The sequence below is a fragment of the Lissotriton helveticus genome, chromosome 2_1 (genome assembly GCF_964261635.1).
Source record: "Lissotriton helveticus chromosome 2_1, aLisHel1.1, whole genome shotgun sequence".
In the NCBI taxonomy this organism is placed as follows: domain Eukaryota; kingdom Metazoa; phylum Chordata; class Amphibia; order Caudata; family Salamandridae; genus Lissotriton; species Lissotriton helveticus.
This window is the reverse complement of record NC_136059.1, coordinates 778,993,922-779,019,343: the sequence shown is the minus strand read 5'-3', so window position 1 is coordinate 779,019,343 and position 25,422 is coordinate 778,993,922. Positions and strand designations below refer to the sequence as shown.

General features: G+C 47.1%; 1 long non-coding RNA gene across 1 annotated transcript in view; it reads right to left on the bottom strand.

The window, feature by feature from the left end:
• The window catches only part of LOC144819501 (uncharacterized), a 191,844-nt gene that overhangs the window by 55,895 nt on the left and 110,527 nt on the right, over window positions 1-25,422 (bottom strand). The window contains exons 4-5 of the long non-coding RNA XR_013607412.1: window positions 7,487-7,548; window positions 7,165-7,259 (exon numbers count right to left, since the gene is read on the bottom strand). This is a non-coding gene — a long non-coding RNA (uncharacterized LOC144819501). The remainder of the gene's footprint in view (window positions 1-7,164; window positions 7,260-7,486; window positions 7,549-25,422) is intronic.

Sequence of the window (25,422 nt, the reverse complement as noted above, 5' to 3'; positions counted from 1 at the left end):
CCCTCGTTTCAAAAAGAAACGACAGGGAGGTAGCAGTTTTCAATTTTTAGCTTCTTCATTGTGGAATTCCCTCCCTTTAACTCTGCGACACAGTAGGGACCTCCTTGCCTTTAGGAAGGCATTTAAAACTTTTCTTTTTTCTCAGGCTTATTGTAAATAGTGATCATATGTCTTTTATGTACTGTTATGTTTGATTCTCTCACCAGCGCCAAGAAGCCCTTGGGCGTATGCGCGCTTAACAAATAATAAATAACATAACATAACATAACATGTGTGGAGTGATTTAAAAATGTACCAATTGTGTCAAAGGAAGTAATTTTAATAGTTTTGCCAATTGGACATAAGTAAAAACAGTGGTGTGGGATAAAGGACCAAAATTACAAGTCCAGATTCATCCTTTGTTGTTGGTCAACATGTTTCTGCCTCAAAGATAGTGGTATATAGGGCATTCGTCAGGACCAGTGAAGTGAATAAATAATGGTATTAGACCCCGGTGGTATGGGCGCGCTATACCCACCCTAGCCTGGGGTATAAGTGTTAAAAGAAAAATATCAAAAAATACTTGTCTCAAGATTCCGGTTAATTGGAGTGAAACCGAGTTTATTCTGTCAAACATAGACAAAGACAGACAGACAAGACATAGAAAAACTAAATATAATTAGATATATCAATATCTGTTATCATGAAGATAAAAACAAGAATATGCTACAGTGCTCTAAGGATGTGTTGGTAGCCATAACAAATCCAAAGGTAAACTGAGTGACGCTGAGCGCATACAGGATAATATTAACCCTGTGAAGCTGTCAGGACATCTGTCCCTGACAGACTTAGTTTGGTGGTCATAAAGAAGGGGCAGTACATGGTGATTATTATGCCTAGTATATCGCTACACGGTAAAAGGTGTCTAAGCTATATTGCCTCAGTGTTCATGGACAAAAATGTAAAGTGCAGCTCACATAGATGGAAATGGGAGTACTTAGATAAAGCAAGACTGGATAAGCAGGGATCCAAGGTATACCCAAATGTTTAGTTTTATTAGGAGGGTACCTGGGGTATGAATAAAAATGTAAACATTGAGGGGTCTATTGAAAATTATTTGTTCAATTGTACCCTCGTCTTACTGCCAACATGTTTCACCCCTCGCCATGAGCCCAACCTGCTCTGGGGCCTTCGTCAGGGCTGTCTTGTCAATATCCCTGCTTGTCTTAGTGCATGAACTCCATGCACAAATATGAGGCCTAATGCTCTCACCTGTCTTGCTTCTTGATTTCTTTTTTGGAACCCTCAACGTTCACCTTTTTATTCATACCCCAGTACCCTCCTAATAAAACTAAATATTTGGATATACCTTGAGGCATTTTTAAAATATCGCTTTTCTGGATCCCTGCTTATCCAGTCTTGCTTTATCTAAGAACTCCCATTTCCATCTATGGTTGAGCCTGACCTGGTAGTATCATCTTACCAATGCCAATGATGAAGCGTCTAATCCAAAATCTTTGGATACCTCTCAAGAAGAAAAAAGTAAGCGGACAATATTTCTAACATCCTAATATGAAAAGGGAACAGATATACTTCCAGAAAACCCCTGAACAATAAGTTGCCTCTGTGAGTGTAATGTATAATAAAGTGCTCTCAAGTATGGGTTGATAAACAAGGCAGATGGGTCTTGTTAAGTGTCATTCTATAAATGGAGTAAAATTTAAGTTGTGTTCTGTTTATGGCAGTATACTTGACGATTCCTTTGTACTCAAAAGGTTATCCAATAAACTGACTCTCTGGCCCCTACCAATTGTTTTATATAGGGATTTGAATATAAATCTGCCCAGTAACTGGGATACAAGATAACATCAAAAATATACAGGTCAGAAACCCAGAGTATTTCAAGCCCTAGAAAGTGTCTGTAAGGATCATGGGCTTATTGACATATGGAGTAGAGGGAGACCCCTTGAGCACGAGTATACGTATTTTCCAGCCCTATGTCAATCACATGCTCGATTAGATAATTTTGTCACGTCAAATGTATTTATTTCCGTTTGTAAAATTGAGCGATAGCCGCGCTTCTATCAGAAAATAACACTTTAGTTTTAGAAATTCAGGGAATCGGGAGGAAAATTCAAACCACATGGAGGTTTTGAGCATGCCCTGATTGCAAATGAAGAATACTGTAGAGATATGAGAAAGTAGATTCTGATGCTTTTTTAAGAGAATATCGGTAGCACATCAATTAGAGTGGTTTGGGATATGCTTAAAGCATGTATACGGGGGAGACAGTGAGGTTTTCATTGAACCCAAGTAAGGAAAAGAAACAACACATACAAGCTAAGCAAGGCATTTTAGCCATAGCAGAGGAAAATCTGGTTAGAATAATTCAACAGGAAGGAGAAATAGGGTAGTTCCAACTAGAGGGAATCTCAGCAAGGCCAGCACTTAATGGAGATCTTTGCTAATAAGGCAGCAGAAAAGCTTATGGTTTGGAAGGAAAGAACATATGAATGTAGTGAGCAAGTGGGCATCATTTGGCTGTGAGAGCAAGAAAGAAAAGCATGGCAAGCGATGTGCAAGAATTGCGAGATCCCATCCATGGGTTAGTCTCTGATCCCAGTAAGATCAGGGTTGCCTTTCGGATGTATTACCAAACTCTATATTCCTAGAGCATAAGAAGCAGCTCGACACAGATAGCTGAGTTTTGAAAACCGGTATCTTTAAACAAACTAGCTATGGATGAGAAAGAGCTTCTGGAAGGGGCATTTCACTGGGATGAGATCTACTCCGTGCTGTCTAGTCTTCCCTCAAGCAAAGCAACAGGAACTGATTTGATCCCTTCAGAATTCTATGAAACGTTTGCACCCCAACTGAAAGATCATATGACTGTTTTATTTAATCAACCTTATGCTGGAACCTCCCCCAAAGGATCTTGGTCAACTGCCAAAATTGTTGTCTTCTCTAGAAATAACAAACCCGCTGTAGAACTTGGGTCATACTGCCCGATAACGCTAATTAATGGAGACTCAAAAATGTACTTTAAATTCTTAGCTGTTGGAGAAAGGCAGGATCTTTCTGCAAGTGATAACAGATATAGGGCCAGATGTAGGTAATTCCGATTTACCTACTCTTAAATACCGAATCATACCGATTCTGTATTTAAGAGTAGGTAAATTGGAAGTAGGCAGATGTAGGTAATTTTTATTTCATAATTACCGATTCTGTAAGATTCGGTATTTACCGAATCGGTAAATACCGAATCGGTATTTCCCATTGATTCCTATGGGCCTTGAAGCCCATAGGAATCAATGGGAAATGCCGATTTGGTATTTACCGAATCGGTAAATACCGAATCCTGGCAGGGGGAACGAGGTGTCACTTTGACACCCTGTAGCACCCCAATTGCAGGCTTGTGTGCCATGTGGCACACAGACATGCCCTAAGGGCATGTCTGTGTGTCACATGGCATAGGTGTACATGCACAGATGTGCATGTACACTGGAATTCGGTATTTTACCACCCAATAGGATTGGGTGGTAAATACCGACTCCTAAAGGGCCTGCGGCACTCTTTGAAGCGCCACCTACATATGGATTTACAGAATCGGTAAATTTACTGATTCTGTATTTTACCGATTCGGTAAATTTACAGAATCGGTAAATTTACCGATTCTGTATTTTACCGATTCGGTAAATTTACAGAATCGGTAAATTTACTGATTCTGTAAATCTGAAGCCCCCTACATGTCAAACACCAAATACTGGTCGGTAACGGCCGAAATCGGCCGTTACCGACCGGTATTTGCTCTCCTACATCTGGCCCATAGTGTCCAGTTCACAACATGGCTTCATTTAGAGCACAACAGACCATATTAGGAGAGTCATCTCGCTTTTTGACGTAGTGCAAGTGTCAGGGGACACAATGGCCTTGATCCTGCTTGGTGCGGAAAAGGCATTTGATAGGGTCTCTTGGCACTTTCTCTGGCAGGCAATGCAGATGGGGGGCATTGGATTACGATTTATATGGGGAATAAAAGCCCTATATTATAAACCTGTAACAAATATCTTTGTTTCAGTGATACGACATTTTGAGATTTCATAGGGAACGCAACAGCCTTGTCCTTGCTCTCCACTTTTGTTTGCACTATACATCGATCCATTTATACTGAAATAGGAGTGAAACTCATCAATTCCACCAGTGGTAGTACAAGGATATGAAAATAAAATTCTAGCATATGCAGATGACATAGCTCTAGTGATCCACAAACCAGAAATTGCACTCAAGATAATCGAAGAGGAAGCCTTACAATTTAGGGAGATCTCAGGATACTCCTTGAACAAAGACAAACCCCAAATTGTTCACAACGGCAAGATCACGAGTGGTTAAAAATGCGGTATATCTAGGCATCTGCATTTCATCCAAAGTAGACGAAATTGAAAAAGAGAATTTGGAGCCCCCTATAGAGAAGACTAAAAAAGAGCTTGTTAGATTGAATAACCTACATCTCACAATGGTAAGAAGATGTAACACAATTAAGATGACTTTTTCCCCGAAAATCTTATACTTTTCTAGATCTATTCCCCATGAATTCTCAAACTATTAGCTGAAGGCATTTGATGTCATTTTTACAAGGTTTCTGTGGGCCTGATTCAAACTTAGAAGGGCATTTAAATGTCTCTCACTTCCAAAAGAAAAAGGCGGGTGGGCATTACCAAATCTCAAGCTGTATTATTAGCCACCACGTTGCAATACAGCACTATCTATCTTTGGGAACCACCCCATAACCAAGAATATATCCCATCCACATTTGAGGTGTTAATTGACAGGGAGGCCTGGGGCTGCCCTTGGAGACAGAGTTCAGTTATTATTAAAAACAATAGGTTTTAAGTGCCTCCTAGGAGTTTATAAGGTATGGGCATTGGTTCATAGACTAATGGGACTAGGAAGGTTGAACTTCTATACTCTTCTTCAGAATACCCTGAGTTTGTCAGAAAGTTTTTGGGATCGGTGCATTGAAAGGTGGTTTCAAGCAAGCATATATAAATATTGGTATATTTTATTCTCCTTTCGGCATTGTCACATTCGATGACCTCAAAGACTTTGTTATTAGTCACATGGAGTTCTTCAAGTATCACCAAATAAGAGACTATTTACAGAGCAAGGGAGGTGGCCCCGTAGGTTTTCACAGGAATTAACTGGTAGAGAAATTAACAACTCAGAGTAACAGCAGCATTGGGACAATATATCATATTTTGAACTCCGAAATGAAAGACGATCTTGATAAGAATTCTTTAAAATGACAAGAGAAGCTGACAATGACTGAATCTGATTTAATTAAAGTGCTCACTCTATCTCAACCTATTCAAATGTCGGCTAATTTGCAAGCACAGTTTTTTAAGACTTGCTTTTTGTTATATTATACTCCAGCCAGGATTGCGAAATGGGGGGTGGGTAAAGGGACTAGATTAGCCACATCGTGTGTAGATATAGTACACATGTTTGCTACATGTAGCACCCTAATCCCTTTAAATAATTAAATCACAAGCTTCTTTTATTCTAATTTGGAGATAGAAGTAGCTTTGACTCCAAGCGTGATTCTATTGGGAGTTCAAAAAGAAGAAGTGACACAGGATATAGAATATTTTCTCACTGTCTCAATGCCCACTTTAAGATTAATAATCGCCTCTTCATGGCTGGGCGAGAACCCCCCATTGTTTCAACAATGGCTGGCTCGGTTACTATCAGTTTACAATCTGGAGAATGACGTCTATGCTAGAAAAGGCAGCCAGGCCTGGAAGAAAGTATTAAAAATATTGGGCACCCCGTACCAAATGGGTGAAATGATTTATTATGTATAGGTTTCTGGTTCCTCAGTGGGGCATATGAACAGTTTTTACGTTAGCATGATACACATTTGAAACCAGTTTTAATTGATAAATTGTAAGAATGAGATTATGAATCCGTGTATATAAATGAATTTAAATCATCTTATATGTTAAATACCAGTTATATTTCATGAATTGGGGGATTAGTTGTTGATGTATTTGAGCGTGGATGGGATGTGTTGCTTGTTTAATGGAAAAGGTGCGGTAAAAATATATTAAAAAAAAAAAGAAAATGATTGCTCTTAAGTGCTGCAACATCCCCGAAATTCTGATGCTATCATGTGTCTTGTTGCCTCTGCTAAATTCGTTGTACAAAAGCGCACTTCACGTACTTTCTGGACATCTTCTTCCCTCCAGGTGCCATCTGAAGGACTTGCCATGCAATAGATTCCTTTGGTGGTTTAGGAGGTGCAATTGGCTCAGCAGGTGTTTGTTCATCGCTTTCAGATGAAGCTATGTTTTTCTCCTCACCAAAAGTCTGCAGAGTTGTAATAGATTATCCTGTGAGGCTACTTCAGAATCAAAGAGCTCCTTCAAAATGAGGACACAACACTGACCACTCTCTTCAATAATTCAGTGAATTACTTTTAACCAATGAAATCTTCAGCTGGGTGTGTCATGACTCTTGCGGGCCTCTCGCAAGCCTCTCACCAGATGCTCACAGTAATGTATACTTGTTAAATCACTTTCATATTGTTGCACATAGGACTTATTAATTAGCTGCATGTATATTTAAAGCAAATAGTGAAGAACAATGTGAATAGTCTATCTGTTTTGTTTCTATTTCCATTTCATTATCATCAACAGCTCTTGCAAGAGGCTCATGAGATTCAGGCACACAATCCCCGAGTGCAGTCCAAGGAGGCAGAACTTCCTGGTTTACTCTTGCAAGCATCTCGCAATAGTGTACTTTTGTAATTGAGTTTTCAATAGTATGTAATAGAAACACTGAAGGAACTTTACATTGCTTTTCTTTTAAAGGAGAGATAAACAAAGTATAAAAGGAAGTATTAGGAACCTACAATACCCTTTTCTACATGTCTACGCTCCCACGAATGTCTCACAAAAATCTCGCAAGAGGTCCACTAAAGCTATCATGGCCACCCAATTTGCAGAGTTAGGTGTTTCACAGAACAGACCAGGGGGTTAGTATTTATGAGTATGTTCATGGAGATGAAAAAGAGGGTTCCCAAAGCTTTAACAACAGAGGGAGTCAAAAGTGTTCAAAAGTAATACAACTGTAGCAACGAAACATAATTTAAAACTGCAAAAGGAAACAAGGTTGTCAACTACTCACTTATAAGTATACTTTCAAAGCACACTGCAATCTATCGGGAACAATCTAGACGGTTCTGGAACAAACCAGAAGATTCAGGAACAAATCCGAAGGTTCTGGAACAAGTCAGTAAACAGACATTGAAAGCACTTGGCAATCAATCTGGAACAAACTAGAATGTTCTGCAACAAGCCAGAAGGTTCTAAAAACATCCATATGATGGGAGCAGCCATCTTTAATTTCAGGGAGTTATAAATACCACTCCCTCGGACCACACCCTTTGCTAGGCAATCTGAGTTCCAGTGAACACATCACCCATGTTTCTCCCACCGATTCAGCTTACCTGCCCATCCAAGAAATCTCCCTCTGTGAACCTTGTGCTTAGTGGAGAGAGTTCTTGATGTTCTGCAAGAGATAAAGGAGCCAAGAGAAAGCTAAGCACACTTAATGTTTACCTCCTTCATGCGTGCACGCAGGTCAGGAATTTGAGAAAAATGAATCATAATTGAGCATCAGTAAATGAACATAGTGAACACAAATGCAAGATACTTGAATATTTACAAGGTACTTAATTATTATTTGGTGAATTGCGCAATCTATGCTAACCATAGAGAGACATTAGGAAAACTGGACAGCGTCTGCGGAATCCAGAGACTAGTTTAATTTGAGTGAGGAAACAACTATTAGAGAAAGAACTAATGTTTTAAAGGATTCTCATGTGAATTGACAGGTATATTGAGTATCGGTTGAGAGAGACAATATAAGTGATTGAAACTATAAGTCAAATGCTGTAAAGTTTTTTTTTAGTAAAAACTAAATATTTGTTCTTGTTGTTCAGGAACTCACACACTGAGAGGGAGATGACAGACGAGCCTGAAGGGTGATACAAGGATGCTATCATACAGTCAGCGGTTGTCTATTTTTTTTCTCCATTCCCCTTGATGTTGCTCCAGAATGACTACAGTGTACAACTCTCTTGGTTGAGCATCAAGGGGTGCGGAAGCACAAGCATCATATATCACTCCTGCTTGGCTGGCTATCACAGGTTAGTCACTCACTGTTCTGTAATTGTGGTATCTGGCGGAGCAGACTGTCCATTTTTATTTGGGAAATTTTGTTCTGTTAAATTATCGTAGGATGCATAGACTATACTTTCCGTATGTGGAAAAATGGTTTATATGTACAACATTTAGTGCTGGATTTAGTATGTAATTTCATTATTTTCAAGATTGTTTTTTCTGGCAATGCAGAATTGAGAAATCTTGTTTAAAGCCATGTATTCCAAAGACAATCTGCTTGTAACACTCTATGAAAAAACACTGCACTGCCTGGTAAAGCTTCTCTATAAATAGATATGTAACCATAATAGCTTACAATCTTTCCATATATGATGGGTGTATATAGGTCAATGTCAGCTACTGGTGCTGTATGATAAAATGTTAGTCTTATGGAAAATTGTACCAGTGTATAGAAATATAAGCTATTTATTCTTTTCATTGTAGGGGGGTAATTCATTTTATTTTAATGATGGGTATGTATAGTAAGGTATCTCTGTGCATGCTGTTGTTTAAAGTGCACTACTGAGAACTATATGATGTATTGTAGGTGCTCAACTGATGTTATTTCTCTGAGCCTCAGATAAAGGCCTATAAGAAAGGAAAGTGCTTTTAGTATATACTATACCTCAAGGCAGAACAGCTGCAGGGCCACACATGCTATGTGTTGATTGTTTACAATAGGAGTTCTGAAAGGGTACGATACTGAAGAACACACTATTGAATGTATATAGTGCAGCATGTAGAAATAGTCATATCTTGTATAAAACATCTTCATTCTTTAAGTATTATATCTAGTACAGTTTAATTACTGATTTCTATTTCTCATGAATGTACACGGAAGATTAGAAATAGACAATGAACTGTCTGATAACAAATATTTCCACTTTGGTCCAGGGATTTGCTAGCTTAACCGGGATTGGGGCGTTGTTTCTCTAGATTTTAGCCTGCGAATTTAAGAAGGAATCAATTTTTTACGTTACATAGGGCGTATTGGTCTCCACAAAGACTCTCGAAATTTGGTCCAGGCGGTATGGTGGCATGTCCCAAATGCAACAGTCCTAATAAAGATGATTTACATATGTTCATGCTATGCCCGAAGATTCAACCATTTTGGGAGGAAGTGAGTAGCTGTCTGTCGAAAGCCCTTGGGTCACAGATTAAGGTAAGCCTTGAGTAAGTTATATCTGGAAGACTTGACTTACAAGGTTGGAGCATGGACGACGCTGCCAAGCTTATTTTATATTCTGTACTTTTGGCACGAAGAGAGATTTGTAAATTGTGGGTCTCTCCGGTTTCGCCTATATTGGCAGATCGGCTGCATGCCATGAGATACTCAGCGAAACTTGATATTTCGGATCAGACGAAAAAGAGATATACATTCTGGACTCCTTTTTTGACCTGTTTTGGGTGAGAAAGGGGGTGGTTTTGATAAAGCATAAATCCAATGATTAAGCCTTAGCTTGCCTCGGTTGGTAAGAGTCTACTTATTATCAAGGAGATGTAGGGTCAGGTCAGACGCGCTGTGGAAGAGGACCCCTTTAACTTTACCAGGCTTGTCCTGGATGGGAGTCTCTACGGTTGGGAGCGCTGTTGGACCCTCCCTCCTCTCTATCACCAGCAAATGAGGTGGAAAGCCCAGGGTGGTCAAGTTGAGTTCTGGGCAGGGAAAAGGCAAATGAGGATAAAAAAAAACAAAAAAAAATAAAAAAATATTTCCAGTATATTGCAAACATGTGGAAGGAGATACACAGATATTAAGTTGCGAATGACACCTCCTCTCAAGTTGAAGAGTGCCTGTTATAGTGCATATAGAGTCAGTTCAAAGATATTTTCTCTGGCTTGATGTTTTACTTCGCACTCCCAAATACTACTCTCCCACACAGTGGCTCAAACAGAATGAAGCAATGAACATTAAATAACACTCCCTGGAAAGGGATTTCACTTTATAAAATGAAGCACATCAAATGCTGTTTACAGAATAAGGCTTGGGGTTTTATTTATGCAATGCTCTCTAACAGCATTTAATGGAAATCATCTCATCCAACGATGACCCTCTAGTGTCCCAAATATTCCTGGGAGACTTCAACCTCCACTGGTCTAACCAAAATGATCATGCAGTGAACTGTATTAAGTCCTTCCTATTGGATAATGAGCTGACACAATTTTGTGATACCCCAACTCACACAAGGGAGAAACTCTAGATCTCATCATATCCAAAGGTAACACCATCATACTGGACTCCATTATCCCTTGCGTCTGGTCCGACCACTATTGCATCTTCTTTATTAACTGGGAGGTGTCAGTGAAGGGCCTTCAACCTAACAAAATGAACCTTAGAAATATTAACACTGAAGAGCTAGCAATCTGCTGTTCGAAGGCCTGGTCTCCTCATTAAGAAATGAAAGATGTTCATGCCCTCACAGATTTCTATAATGCCTCTACTTCTGGTATCATGGATGATATATCTCCTTTACAACAAAAAAATGCCTCCTCTAAAATCTCCAAACCGTGGTTCAATGAAAACCTAAACTAGGATCACTGTAACCTTAGGTCAGCTGAAAGATCTTGGAGATCTACACCATCGATTGAACACGTAAAGCTAAAGCTATCAAGAGCTCATACAACAAGAAAATCAAGAGTGCTAAAGCTGACTTCTTCAGATGCAACTTAATCGAGCCATAAATTGCCCCAAGAAACTTTTCGAAATTGTTAATCAACATTCGATCAAAGCGCCCATCTGCACTGACCCTGGTGAATGCACTCCTACTTGCGATGAATTGGCTGCCTTCTTTTTCGAAAAAACTTCAAACATCAATATAGACCTAGAATTAAAAAGGGCTCTTCTTCCAAATTCTGGACGTACTGCTCCATCTAACCACCAGTAGGTGCCCTTGCTCCCTAGTATCAGACCCAAGAATAAGGCCTTGTGGCACACATTTACACCCCTCAGTGAAAAGGACATCTATAACACTCTTCATGCGATGAAACCTTCCAGCCACTTCAATGACCCTCTACCTCCTCACATATTCAAAGAAATTAAAACTGACATCCTACCCATTTGGGCAAAGATTGCTTTATCACTGCAAGGCATGAAACACAACTACTTAAAAGCAGCTCAAGTATCTGTCATTCTAAAATAAAATAACGCAGATAGTTCTGATCTGAATAAGTTCCGTCCAATCTCCAACATCCCCATGCTGGCAAAACTTTTAGAAAAGTGTGTGCAATCTCAACTCTGTGCTCACATTGAGAAATTCCAACTGTTGGATTAACATCAATCAGGCTTTCAGAGAGGCCACCGCACAGAATCAGCACTTACTCACATCCTCGATGACATTTTAAAGTTGCTAGACCAAAATGATTTATGCCTCGTTATTCTCCTTGACCTAGCTTCTGCCTTCGACACTGTTAACCACAGCAAATTACTTTCTACGCTAGAACACCGTATGGGTCTATCAGGTGTGATTTTGCAATGGTTCTCTTCCTTTCCCACAACAGATCTCAAAGAGTCAAAGTGAATCAATCCCTATCTCAGCTGTCTACAGTCTTGATGGGGGTTCCACAAGGGTCTGCCCTTTCACCCATACTCTTCAATCTATTTCTGAAACCTTTAGCTAATGCCCTGAATTCAGCGACCATTCTCTTTCACATGTACGCAGATGACACTCAACTTTATTTGAAAGTCTCCTCCCTGGAAGACTTCATTTCACTCAACTACATCTTGATAGGCACCCAAAACTGGCTCACCGAAAACTACCTCATGCTCAATACTTCCAAAACTAAATTCCTTCTCATAGCTACCCCTAACCATACCCCCAAGATTGACCTTTGGATACATCACCTTTCAGCCTTCAACTGCTCCCTCCACATTGTCGAGTCTGCTAAATCTCTAGGAATCACCCTTGACAGGCACCTGAACATGCAGAAACATATTAGCAATGCAACCAAGGGTGCTGAACACCAGATGAGGCTACTAAGGAATCTCAAACTATTCCTCCCGCAGGAAGACTTCAAAAGGGTGGTTTAAGCTTTAGTATTGCCAAGGCTAGACTACGGAAATTCCACGCTTTGCGGTCTCCCCACACAAAGAGGTCGATTAGGATGGCGGACGGAAACGGGTACTGTCCGCCATGTTCGGGGAATTTTAACTCCCGGCTGCGCCGCGGAGAATCCATGGTTGCGATTAGGATATTCATGTCAAGAAACTCCGACCGCGGCGGACGGATCACATCAAACACCGTCCACGGCGGACGGATCACATCAAACACCGTCCGCGGTGGATGGAACACATCTAACGCCGTCCGCGGCGGACAGACCCAAATGAACACCCACCGCCGCGGACGGACATGACCGCGGAAACAGCCACATTTACCGCCATACCTGTGAAAACTCCGTGTCCGCAATTAGGATAACGCCGCCTGTACCACGGTACGCACAGCCATCCACGGCGGAAAGAATGCAACGAGAAACAGTGCATCACTGCGGAAGGCCAACACGAACAACATCCCTACCGTCAAACCAATGTCAAAAAGTGTGCCGCCAGTAAATAGCAAACACACGAAAAAGGACAACCCCCCCACCTGAAACACCAACACCAATCACAAGCCACTATGACACCCCCCCAAGTACCCAATAATGCACACTAGTCAACACACCCACCTACCACCTGACTGCCAACAACCATTGAGACACAACTATAAAATGACACCCACCCACTACCACAATCCTTTGCATCACAGCATTGCTGCTAGCAAGAGGCCCTATACGATCTACAGCATACTCAAATTTAAGGCACACAACCACCACCCTACCACACCCACCACATAAACACCCACCACACCATTCCTACACACCACACACCACACACCTGCACCCCCCAACTCACTCAACCCACACACTGAGCACCACACACCATGGCACCCAAAAAAAACCCTAAATTCACGGAGACCGTGTTGAAGGTAATGGTCGATGAAATTATCCGTGTTGAGCCCCACATATTCGGGGCCCAAGTCCAGCAGACCACCGTGGCGCAAAAGAATCACATGTGGGACAGAATCGTCAGTCGGGTGAATGCGTCAGGGACCGTGCCAAGGACAAAGCACAAAATACAGAGGCGGTGGCATGACCTGAAAACCAGGGTGAGCGGCATCCGCGCAAAACACCATGCGAGAGCCAATCACACTGGCGGCGGAACACCCCCGGAGCCCATACCCTACACCGATTGGGAGGAGAAGGTGCTGGTTATACTTCACCCAGAGAGCCTAGACGGACTTGAGGAAGGAGAAGAGGCTGGTAAGTACAAACCAAGCACCACGATCAGTACGACATGGTCAGCCTCACACAACTGAGAAGACACATCACCCAGGCCCCAACCCATTCACGTCGGACACATACTCACCAAAATGTAAATGGCTACCAACATGCCCCCATGTCCACAGGGAGGGCGGTGGTGGTGGGTGGGGTGTGTGAGAGGTCACTACTACAACTCCCAACAGGCCCCCATGTCCACAGGGAGGGCGGTGGAGGGTGGTGTAGGGTGGTGTAGGGTGGTGGAGGGTAGGGTGTGTGGGGTGTGTGAGAGGTCACAACTACAACTCCCAACAGGCCCCCATGTCCACAGGGAAGGCGGTGGTGGTGGGTGGGGTGTGTGAGAGGTCACTACTACAACTCCCAACAGGCCCCCATGTCCACAGGGAGGGCGGTGGTTATGGGTGGGGTGTGTGAGAGGTCACTACTACAACTCCCAACAGGCCCCCATGTCCACAGGGAGGGCGGTGGTGGTGGGTGGGGTGTGTGAGAGGTCACTACTACAACTCCCAACAGGCCCCCATGTCCACAGGGAGGGCGGTGGTGGTGGGTGGGGTGTGTGAGAGGTCACTACTACAACTCCCAACAGGCCCCCATGTCCACAGGGAGGGCGGTGGAGGGTAGGGTGGGTGGGGTGTGTGCGACAGGACACTGAAATGTATAGAAATTGATATGAACATGTAATGTCCACATTAGTGACCTGCACAATCTTGTCCCTCAGGTGATCGTAATCTGACTGGGGAAACCAGCACCTGGCCGCAAGACTCGCCTCACACCCATACCGGACTCTCTGGGGACGATGACACAGGCAGCTCCGGTGCAGAGGATGGTGCGGGCCCAAGCAGACAGCCAGGGTCATCTGCCTCACAGGGAATCCCGGCCCCGACAACCGTCGCATGTGTAACTCCAGCGACACCGGCCTCAGTGATCTGCAGAGTCACCACCACCACCACCACCACCAGTACCACCACTCCTGCCTGTGCCACAATGCCTAACCCAATGCACGACGCAGGTCCATCGGCCTCCCACCCAAGCAGGGTGAGTGGGCCACAAAGGAGAGAGGCGAGGCCACAGCAGGCAATCAGGAGACCCACACTCCACCGCACAGAGGAAGGACACCCACCCCATCCTGTGGCAGAGTCCCTTGAAGCCCTAGCCAGGTGCCAGGCTTCATACGACCGTGGCAAGGAACAGGCAGATTGTGCCCACCAGGACTCTGTGGACAACACGAACATGTTGCGTGAAATTTCGGGCTACCTTGGCCAGATAGTGGACATCATGGGCCAGCAGACAACAATGTGGAGGGAATGGATAGCCCGTAACAACCCCACCCCCCCTCAACCAATTGTCCTGGCGCCACGGCCAGCAACACCACCGCCACCGCCACCACCACCACCACCTGTGCCCCTGGCGACGGATGTGGCCCCTGAACAACCTGCCCCCCCAGCTGACTCTGTTCCACCTCAAAGACGGAGGGGCCGTCCGAGGCTGGAAGTGGGTGAGAGCAGTGTGGGTGCGCCATCCACACGCTCCAAGAGGGGCCGCCAATGACTCTGACACTGCCTGAGCCAGCCATTCACCCTGCCAAGTATCCTGTACCACATAGCCAATAATTGGCACAGGTCTGCTGGCCTAGCCTGACACCACACAATGTGGTGTCAGCACGGACATTTCATCGGCCATTACCTTCAACTCCTACTTCCCCACCCCACACTTACTTGTAAATATTCACCTGCACAAAAGTCACAACCTGTAAATAAATGCCACTTACACACTCAATGATGTGTTGCCTCCATGTTTAATCACATGATTGCCTCAGAAACAGACGTAACCAGGTGCAGGGATCCAAGTCGTACATAATCATGCCGCTGCGGGAGTGACCTAGGGAAATTCAGAGACCGCAAACACACGTCAGGAAACAGATTCACACACATCACAACACACTGCACAGCAACATTACACAAACTACACTCATCACAAAAGCATTGGATGAGAGGACACACATCATGGAGACTTGCATGTCCAAATAAATGAACACACACATATGCAACCATCACATACCAGAACACACAGCTGATGCACCCCACATCCACACAACACCAACAAACATACATAAGGCATTGTCAACCGGCACAAGAGGTAGTTACTCACATTCAAGGGAAGTAGCGATCAATGAGCTGGCGCCTCTGGTCCACACCTTCCTGCTCACCACTATCCTCATCAGTCGACATGGGTGGGATGGGAGGCCGAGGAACTTCTTCGTCTTTAGGGTCCAAGAGCAGTTCAATGTCATTGCGCACGGCCAGGTTGTGGAGCATGCGGCAGGCAATCACGATCCTGCATACTCTGCCTGGTGAGTAAGGCAGGGCCCCTCCGGTCTTATCCAGGCGCCGAAACCTAGACTTTAGCAGTCCAAAGGTACGTTCAACCACTCTACGTGTCCTTCCATGTGCATCATTGTAGCGCATTTCACCCGCAGTTGTAGGATTATGTATGGGACTCAGGAGCCAGGGCCGGTTTGGGTACGCCGAGTCGCCTATGTAGGGGGATGACAGACACAAATATCACAACCAGATTTGCTGGGTACCCCATGCCACACAGAGATCACAAAAGTCCCCACGCCAGACTCACCAACAAGCCACGCTTGACCGGGACGCAGATTTGCCATCAGTTGGGGGACAATGCTGCTCCGCATGATGTGGGCGTCATGTGCGGAGCCTGGAAATCTTGCGCACACATGGGAGATGATGTTGTCGGCCAGGCACACCACCTGCACGTTCAGCGAATGGAAGTGCTTCCGATTCCTAAAAACCTGCTCACGTGCCCGTGGTGGAATGATAGCGATATGTGTGCCATCAATGGAACCCACTACGTCGGTATCTGGCCCAGTGCATAGAAGTCTGCTTTGACTGCTGGCAACTCTTCACACCGTGGGAAATGGATATAGTCATCCTTGTACAGCATCATAGCTTTTAAAACATCCTGAAGTATCATGCTGAACATGGACTGTGACATCCCCCCGGCATGTCCAACTGTGTACTGAAAGGTTCCAGTTGCAAAAAAGTGTAGGGCCGCTATCACCTTTGCTGTGGGTGTAATGGAACCAGGATAAGTCCTTCGTGGCTGCAGATGAGGAGACAATTGGGCAACAAGCTCCATCAACCGACGTCGATCAAGCCGGAATTTCCTAATCACCTCCTCGTCAACCATATCCTCCAGCACAGTGTATGGCCGATGCACATTTGGAGCCCTCCTGTGTGGGAGAGAGATGTAACTTGAGTCAACTTGCAAACGACGCATACGTGTGCAACTACATCACATGTAAGCCAACATTAGCAAGAAGAAAAATGTTTAGGAGAATGGTCATATGTGTGACATCTCTGATAGTTACAACAATACGGAGTGGCCCTTTAACAATGTGCAGCCACTTGCAACAGGAAGTGTGTCAACACGTACAACGCAACTTAGTCTCATGTCAACAGTACTGACAATGCGTGTGTCATGACCCTAATGTGTAGAAGCCACATCAGACACACATGCAAGTGCATGCACACAAACGATAATGATACACACACACCATGTCATCATGCACCAATGCCAACACCAACAATGGTGAGCATACAGTCATTACATGCATGGTGACACAACAGCCAACACACATACACTGAATGCATGTGTACCCCCACCATTGTAGTCACCTCGCCTGAACCACACACTGACAACAGATTCAGAATGTGGCCATACAGCCGTGATGTCATGTGTAGATGTGAAGATGTAATAACGTCTGTAGGGTCACACCCGACGTCAACACTTCGACATGCACATCTGTTGCACATTGTGTGCCCACCGATGGGCATAGTATGGACACACATGGAATAGTGCATGACATATGAGGTTTCCCTATCACGCTCACAACCCTCATGACGCAACTGCAGACAACACATCACGGTGCAGCGTCTGACAATATAAAATCCTTGGCGCCGCCATGACGGTGCACTGCTTCTGCTATCTTCCAATGGCCATACGCGGCCAGCGTTCCCTCTTCCCATTGGCTGCATGTGCACGGACCGTCACGGTCACACATCGGCAACCGCATGTGCAAGCTTCCGGCACGGATGCTTCAGTTGCAACAATGTTCTATCACTGGCGCCACCATGGCGGTGCACGTACTCTGCGGGGGAGGTGCAGGCCTACACACACTTTAGATGTAGTCAATGGACATGGCAGTTCATGTCCCCTGTTACAGTCACATTGCATCATCCACCGGCCAGGCCCGGCCTAGGACCGGCGTGCCGGCCATGTCAGCCACCGCCGTGCCAGGCCCGGCCTAGGACCGGCGTGCCGGCCATGTCAGTCACCGCCGTGCCAGCCTGGCACAGGACCGGCATGCCGGCCATGTCAGCCACCGCCGTGCCAGCCTGGCACAGGACCGGCGTGCCGGCCATGTCAGCCACCGCCGTGCCAGCCTGGCACAGGACCGGCGTGCCGGCCATGTCAGCCACCGCCGTGCCAGCCTGGCACGGCGGTGGCTGACATGGCCGGAACGCCGGTCCTAGGCCGGGCTTGGCACGGCGGTGGCTGACATGGCCGGCACGCCGGTCCTAGGCCGGGCTGGTCCGGCCGGTGGACGGTGGATGATGCAATGTGACTGTAAGAGGGGACATGAACTGCCATGTCCATTGACTACATCTAAAGGGTGTGTAGGCCTGCACCTCCCCCGCAGAGTACGTGCACCGCCATGGTGGCGCCAGTGATAGAACATTGTTGCAACTGAAGCATCCGTGCCGGAAGCTTGCACGTGCGGTTGCCGATGTGTGACCGTGACGATCCGTGCACATGCAGCCAATGGGAAGAGGGAACGCTGGCCACGTATGGCCAATCGAAAGTAGAGGAAGCAGTGCACCGCAACACCAGGGCCAGTCATTGGCCCTTTTACGAACACGCTTCCAGGGCTGACCAATTGCTGGCGACGTATGCCACTGATACGTGCTGAGGGCCCTATATATGTGTGATGTCAAAAAGCACACATCCTACCCTGGGAACCAGTGCTGCCTGTTCACCTCGACCTGCTGCTGCTGAGCTGACCACCGACTGCTGCCTGTGACCATCACCTCGACCTGCTGCTGCTGAGCTGACCACCGACTGCTGCCTGTGACCATCACCTCGACCTGCTGCTGCTGAGCTGACCACCGACTGCTGCCTGTGACCATCACCTCGACCTGCTGCTGCTGAGCTGACCACCGACTGCTGCTCCAGTGCCATACTCCGTGATCTTGCCATGTCGAGAGTAAAAGAGATGCGGTCTCGTCCCTTCACCGCCGCGGAACTTGATGTCCTCGTGGACGGTGTGCTCCGCAACTTTGGACGGCTCTACGGCGCACCCGGACAGGTGGTAAGTGCAGTGTGGGACATGTTGGTGTGCATGAGGTGGCCAATGACTCCTGGCTTCTGCAATCTTAACTGTGTACTGTGGCCTCAACATATTTTTCGGTTTGTGCATGGCGGATGACACATACGTGTTGCCCCTATCTGTGTGACAGGCCAACTGTCCACTGACTTGCACCCTTTCATCTCCCATCATGGTAGGTCAAGCTGCACCTTCGCAAGGACGTGTGGAGGAGCATTGCACGTGATGTACGGGCAGTGGGGGTGTGCAACAGACGACATACACACTGCCACAAACGCTGGGACGACATTTCCAGGCTGAGCAAGAATGTCGCGGAAGTGACACTGGGGATGATTCCAAGGACGCCACGTCTGGCCCGATGCTCCATGACCCCTCTCATGCACCGTATCATTGCTGTGACGCATCCTGACCTGTCCGAACGGCTGAGTGTGGATCAACAGCAAACTAGCGGTGAGCATACTGTCTGTGTAGGATACTTGGGAGTGCAATGCATGTATTGGTGCCCAGACACAGTATTGAGTTCCGTGGTGCGTATGTATCTCTGCGATGCCATGTTGGTGCCATTGGGTGTGTGTAATTTGACATCCAGGTCCGGCTTGTTGACACGCCACTTGCTTAGTAGTTGAGTGTTTAAGCACATGCCGTAGTGGTCCGTGGACCCATGGCAACACATGTGTGCAGATGTACGTGCTCCTGCCCTGTCCGCATGCTGTACATGTGTCACGGCCACCAACGCTTATGTAATGTGAGGATGACTGGTAGAGGTGGGCCCTGTGCAGGATGGGGGCTAGAAGAACTTTGTCAGCTATGGAATTAGGGATTTCTTGGCCTTCTGTACGTGAGTGTGCCCAAGACTTACACCTCTTTTCTGTGCATTTCAGCTTTGACAGAGGGCACTCAGCCACAGACGGCGGAGATGAGTGGAGGCAATGCATCCGGATCAGACTTTGCGCACACGCAGACTGACACAGAGGAGGGCAGCACCGGAGAGGGGGACAGGACCGTCCCTGAGGACTCGCATGTGGAGACACCATCGTCCTCATCTTCGGAAAATCTTTGTGAGCCAGCACTGTTGTCACAGACTGGGAGTGGGCAATCAACACCTTCTGTCGGGACACAGCCCACAGGGCCCACACTTCCGCCAACTGCACCATGTACTGTTCGTGCACGCAGGAGTAGGGGGAGCAGAGTGGCGTTCGGTGCAGGCACCGCTGCCCCTGCCACGGTGCGCCAAAATGCACTGTGTGCTGAGGCTGTTGATCTGCTGCGACAGCTGTGTGTGGGGCAGACCAATATGACTAATGCTTTCCAAGACCATGATAGGAAGTTGGGGCAGGTGGTGGCATTCATGGAAGGGATGCATGGCGATCTTGCTGGCCTACACAGGACTGTTCAGTCATTGGCAAGCAGTGTGTCATCTGCCATAGTACAGTCGCATGGACAGGGTGCTACTTCTGTTTCCCCATCTACACCACTGGATGTCTCAGGGGGTAGTGAATATTCTGACCAGGACTCTAATACAGGTTATTGCACTAGAAGCAGCGTCAGACAGCACGTCAGGGCACGGAGGGCACAGACACCATCCCCTAGGTCAGCAAAATCTGTTCACAAAGACAACGTCAGATACACTGGAGTACACACACAGGATCCACAAGTGGTGTTGGGGGACATGCCTTCACATGCTACACAGGCATTCAACACAAAAGGTACTCCCAAGGCAAGGGATACTCCCAAGTCCATGGACAGTCCCTTGGACAAGGACAATCAAAAGACAAAGGCACCTCAAAAGAGCAGGGAGAGTCCCAAGGGCAGGCCCACAACAGAGGAAAGGGCCACTCCCAAGGACATGGACAGTCAAAAGACAAAGGCACCTCCTAAGAGCAGGGAGAGTCCCAAGGGCAGGCCCACAACAGAGGAAAGGGCCACTCCCAAGGACATGGACAGTCAAAAGACAAAGGCACCTCAAGCCCACAACAGAGGAAAGGGCCATTCCCAAGGACAAGGACAGTCAAAAGACAAAGGCACCTCAAAAGAGCAGGGAGAGTCCCAAGGGCAGGCCCACAACAGAGGAAAGGGCCACTCCCAAGGACAAGGACAGTCAAAAGACAAAGGCACCTCAAAAGAGCAGGGAGAGTCCCAAGGGCAGGCCCACAACAGAGGAAGGGGCCACTCCCAAGGACAAGGACAGTCAAAGGACAAAGGCACCTCCTAAGAGCAGGAAGTGTCCCAAGGGCAGGCACACAACAGAGCAAGGGCCATCTCCCAAGGGCAGACACACACACAGTGAGCAGGTGTCTTCTGGAAACAGGTACACCACAGAGAACAAGTCTGCTGGCAGGAACAGGGCACCGTCCAGGGCACAGGCAAAGTCCAGAGACAAAACTTCACCTACGGATAAGGCACATCCTAGGGACAAGGATTCTCCCATGGACAATGGCGCAGTCAAGGACAGGCATACGTCACCCCTGGCTGTACTGCGGCTGATGTTTTCGAATGAACGGCAAACAGATGTCTCCGCGGCGGAGTCCCCCCATACCTCCACTCCCATCCAGGCCAGTCAGAAGCAGAGGAGGGAGTCCCCTGTTGTTGCATCCCCCATTACACATGATTCTGAGTCCAGGCGGCAGGCACACAGCAAACGACAAGCAGGCTCCAGCACGTCCCCAGAAAGCCGATCCCCGGCAGCAGATGCTCCACCTATGGTGGGTGATATTTGTTTTGAGTCACCACCACTTGCCAGTCCTGTCCTGTCCAGGGTGCACTCACATATCCCTAAGAAACGCAGACATACACCATTGACACCTGCCCACCCCGATGTCGCTCAAGTACAGCTACCCCCAGCTCCCAGTGCCACCCTGCCTCCTGGCCCATACAGCCATGTGGCTCATCATTTAAGTGGTCCCAGTGGCGCAGGTGCAGTTGACTCTCATGTATCAGATATTGGCACTGTGTCTGTTGTTTGCTGTCATGCATCATGTAGTAGCACAGTCTCAGTTGTGCCCTCTCCTGTTTCAGGTGCTGGCAGTGTATCTGGGTCTATGGCTCATGTGTCAGTGAATAGATCTGTGTCTGTGTCTCACACTCCTGTTTCTGGTGCTGGCAGTGTGTCTGGGTCTGTGGCCCATGTGTGTGTCACTCGGGCTGTGGCTGTGTCTCACATTCCTGTTTCTGGTGCTGGCAGTGTGTCTGGGTCTGTTTCTGGTGCTGGCAGTGTGTCTGGGTCTGTGGCCCATGTGTGTGTCACTCGGGCTGTGGCTGTGTCTCACACTCCTGTTTCTGGTGCTGGCAGTGTGTCCGAGGCAGGTAGTTCACGCAGTCCACCTGATTCAGTGATGTGAGGTGGTGTTCACTTCACTCACATGTTATTTCACATGGTGTGTGCATTGTCCATTGAGAACAGCCTTGCACTGTTGTGGTCCCTGGGACGGGTTGGTTGGAACACATACTTGTGCTGCCACTGATGTACCTGCTCTGTTGGGCACAATGCCCTGTTGATGCTGTGATACTGCATTCTGCCCTCTCGTTTACTGTTTCTGATGTACCTGCTCTGTTGGGCACAATGCCCTGTTGATGCTGTGATACTGCATTCTGCCCTCTCACATGCTGCCTCTGATGTACCTGCTCTGTTGGGCACAATGCCCTGTTGATGCTGTGATACTGCATTCTGCCCTCTCATTTACTGCCTCTGATGTACCTGCTCTGTTGGGCACAATGCCCTGTTGATGCTGTGATACTGCATTCTGCCCTCTCACGTGCTGCCTCTGATGTACCTGCTCTGTTGGGCACAATGCCCTGTTGATGCTGTGATACTGCATTCTGCCCTCTCACGTGCTGCCTCTGATGTACCTGCTCTGTTGGGCACAATGCCCTATTGATGCTGTGATACTGCATTCTGCCCTCTGATGTGCTGCCTCTGATGTACCTGCTCTGTTGGGCACAATGCCCTGTTGATGCTGTGATACTGCATTCCTCCCTCTCACATGCTGCCTCTGATGGACATGTTCAGTGCTATGGACTGTTGATGCACTTAGCCCCTCTCACGTGCTGCCTCTGATGGACATGTCCAGTGCTATGGACTGTTGATGCACTTAGCCCCTCTCACGTACTGCCTCTGATGGACATGTTCAGTGCTATGGACTGTTGATGCACTTAGCCCCTCTGATGTGCAGCCTCTGATGTACCTGCTCTGTTGTCCACAATGCCCTGTTGATGCTGTGATACTGCATTCCTCCCTCTCACGTGCTGCCTCTGATGGACATGTTCAGTGCTATGGACTGTTGATGCACTTAGCCCCTCTCACGTGCTGCCTCTGATGGACATGTCCAGTGCTATGGACTGTTGGTGCACTTAGCCCCTCTCACATGCTGCCTCTGATGGACATGTCCAGTGCTATGGACTGTTGATGCACTTAGCCCCTCTCACGTGCTGCCTCTGATGGACATGTTCAGTGCTATGGACTGTTGATGCACTTAGCCCCTCTGATGTGCAGCCTCTGATGTACCTGCTCTGTTGTCCACAATGCCCTGTTGATGCTGTGATACTGCATTCTGCCCTCTCACGTGCTGCCTCTGATGTACCTGCTCTGTTGTCCACAATGCCCTTTTGATGCTCTGATACTGCATTCTGCCCTCTCGTTTACTGCCTCTGATGTACCTGCTCTGTTGGGCACAATGCCCTGTTGATTCTGTGATACTGCATTCTGCCCTCTCACGTGCTGCCTCTGATGTACCTGCTCTGTTGGGCACAATGCCCTGTTGATGCTGTGATACTGCATTCCTCCCTCTCACGTGCTGCCTCTGATGGACATGTTCAGTGCTATGGACTGTTGATGCACTTAGCCCCTCTCACGTGCTGCCTCTGATGGACATGTCCAGTGCTATGGACTTTTGATGCACTTAGCCCCTCTCACGTGCTGCCTCAGATGGACATGTCCAGTGCTATGGACTGTTGATGCACTCAGCCCCTCTCACGTGCTGCCTCTGATGGACATGTTCAGTGCTATGGACTGTTGATGCACTTAGCCCCTCTGATGTGCAGCCTCTGATGTACCTGCTCTGTTGTCCACAATGCCCTGTTGATGCTGTGATACTGCATTCTGCCCTCTCACGTGCTGCCTCTGATGTACCTGCTCTGTTGTCCACAATGCCCTGTTGATGCTCTGATACTGCATTCTGCCCTCTCGTTTACTGCCTCTGATGTACCTGCTCTGTTGGGCACAATGCCCTGTTGATGCTGTGATACTGCATTCTGCCCTCTCACGTGCTGCCTCTGATGTACCTACTCTGTTGGGCACAATACCCTGTTGATGCTGTGATACTGCATTCCTCCCTCTCACGTGCTGCCTCTGATGTTCATGCTCTGGTGCCCACTTTGCCCATGCTCACGCATACACTGTGATTATACCCCTATTATGTGTAATAAAGGTAGTCAATCATGTGTCGTGGTTTGTCGTTGTCATTCCTGCTTGCGTACTACAAATGTGTAATTCTATTTGCTTCTAATCAGTGGTTTCGGTAACATGACACTCCCCCTCCCTACGTCACGACCCTTGCAGGTATTCCCCTCCAGACAGCCAATGGTTTGTGCCTTACCTGCGTCAGCGTCGATGGTGGGCCAAGACTAGGACGTGGTGGATCGCGAAGAGCATCGGGAAAGCGTGTAGCGCTGGGCCCATGGTGGCGAACAGCTTGTGGTGGGTATCTCTGCTATGTATCTTATCTTCGCTGTGGGGAATCCGCCGTGTTCAGACTGGTTATTTTTCCGCAGCGGTTTTATGTGTATTTTCCGCCATCTTGATTTGGGGGACTGTCTTAGACGTCAGTACGTACGGCGGAGTCTCAGGATTCGTTCCGTCCGCCGCGTGGTCGGGTGTAGTTGGGCGGCAGTGCGTGATTTTCCGTCGCGGACGGAATTTTTACACTATTTCCTATCCTGATATGGCGGACACGGAAAAGGCATTTTCCGCTTACTCCAGGGCTGCGGTCGCTCTTCCGTCCGCCATCCTAATGAGCCCCAAAGTCTGGTTCCACTTTTGACTTCCATTAATGCCGCAGCCAGATTGATTACTAGTACAAAACAAATGATCACATATCCCCAGCCTTAAAATACCTAAACTGGCTACCTTATGAAGCTAGAATACAACTAACGATCGCTTGCTTGACTAACAAAGCACTGCACTTCAATACCCCCCTATATCTGGCTATCAAATTAGAATTATCAGGGGGTGGCTGTCCATCACAAAGTGCAAACTCTGAATAACTTCCGTCCAATCTCCAACATCCCCACGCTGGCAAAACCTTTAGAAAAGTGTGTGCAATCTCAACTCTTTGCTCACATTAAGAAATTCCACTGTTGGATCAACATCAATCAGGCTTTTGGAGAGGCCACAGCACAGAATTGGCACTCACTCATATCCTGGATGACATTTTAAAGTTGCTAGACAAAAATGATTCCTTCCTCCTTATTCTCCTTGACCTAGCTTCTGCCTTCGACACTGTTAACCACAGC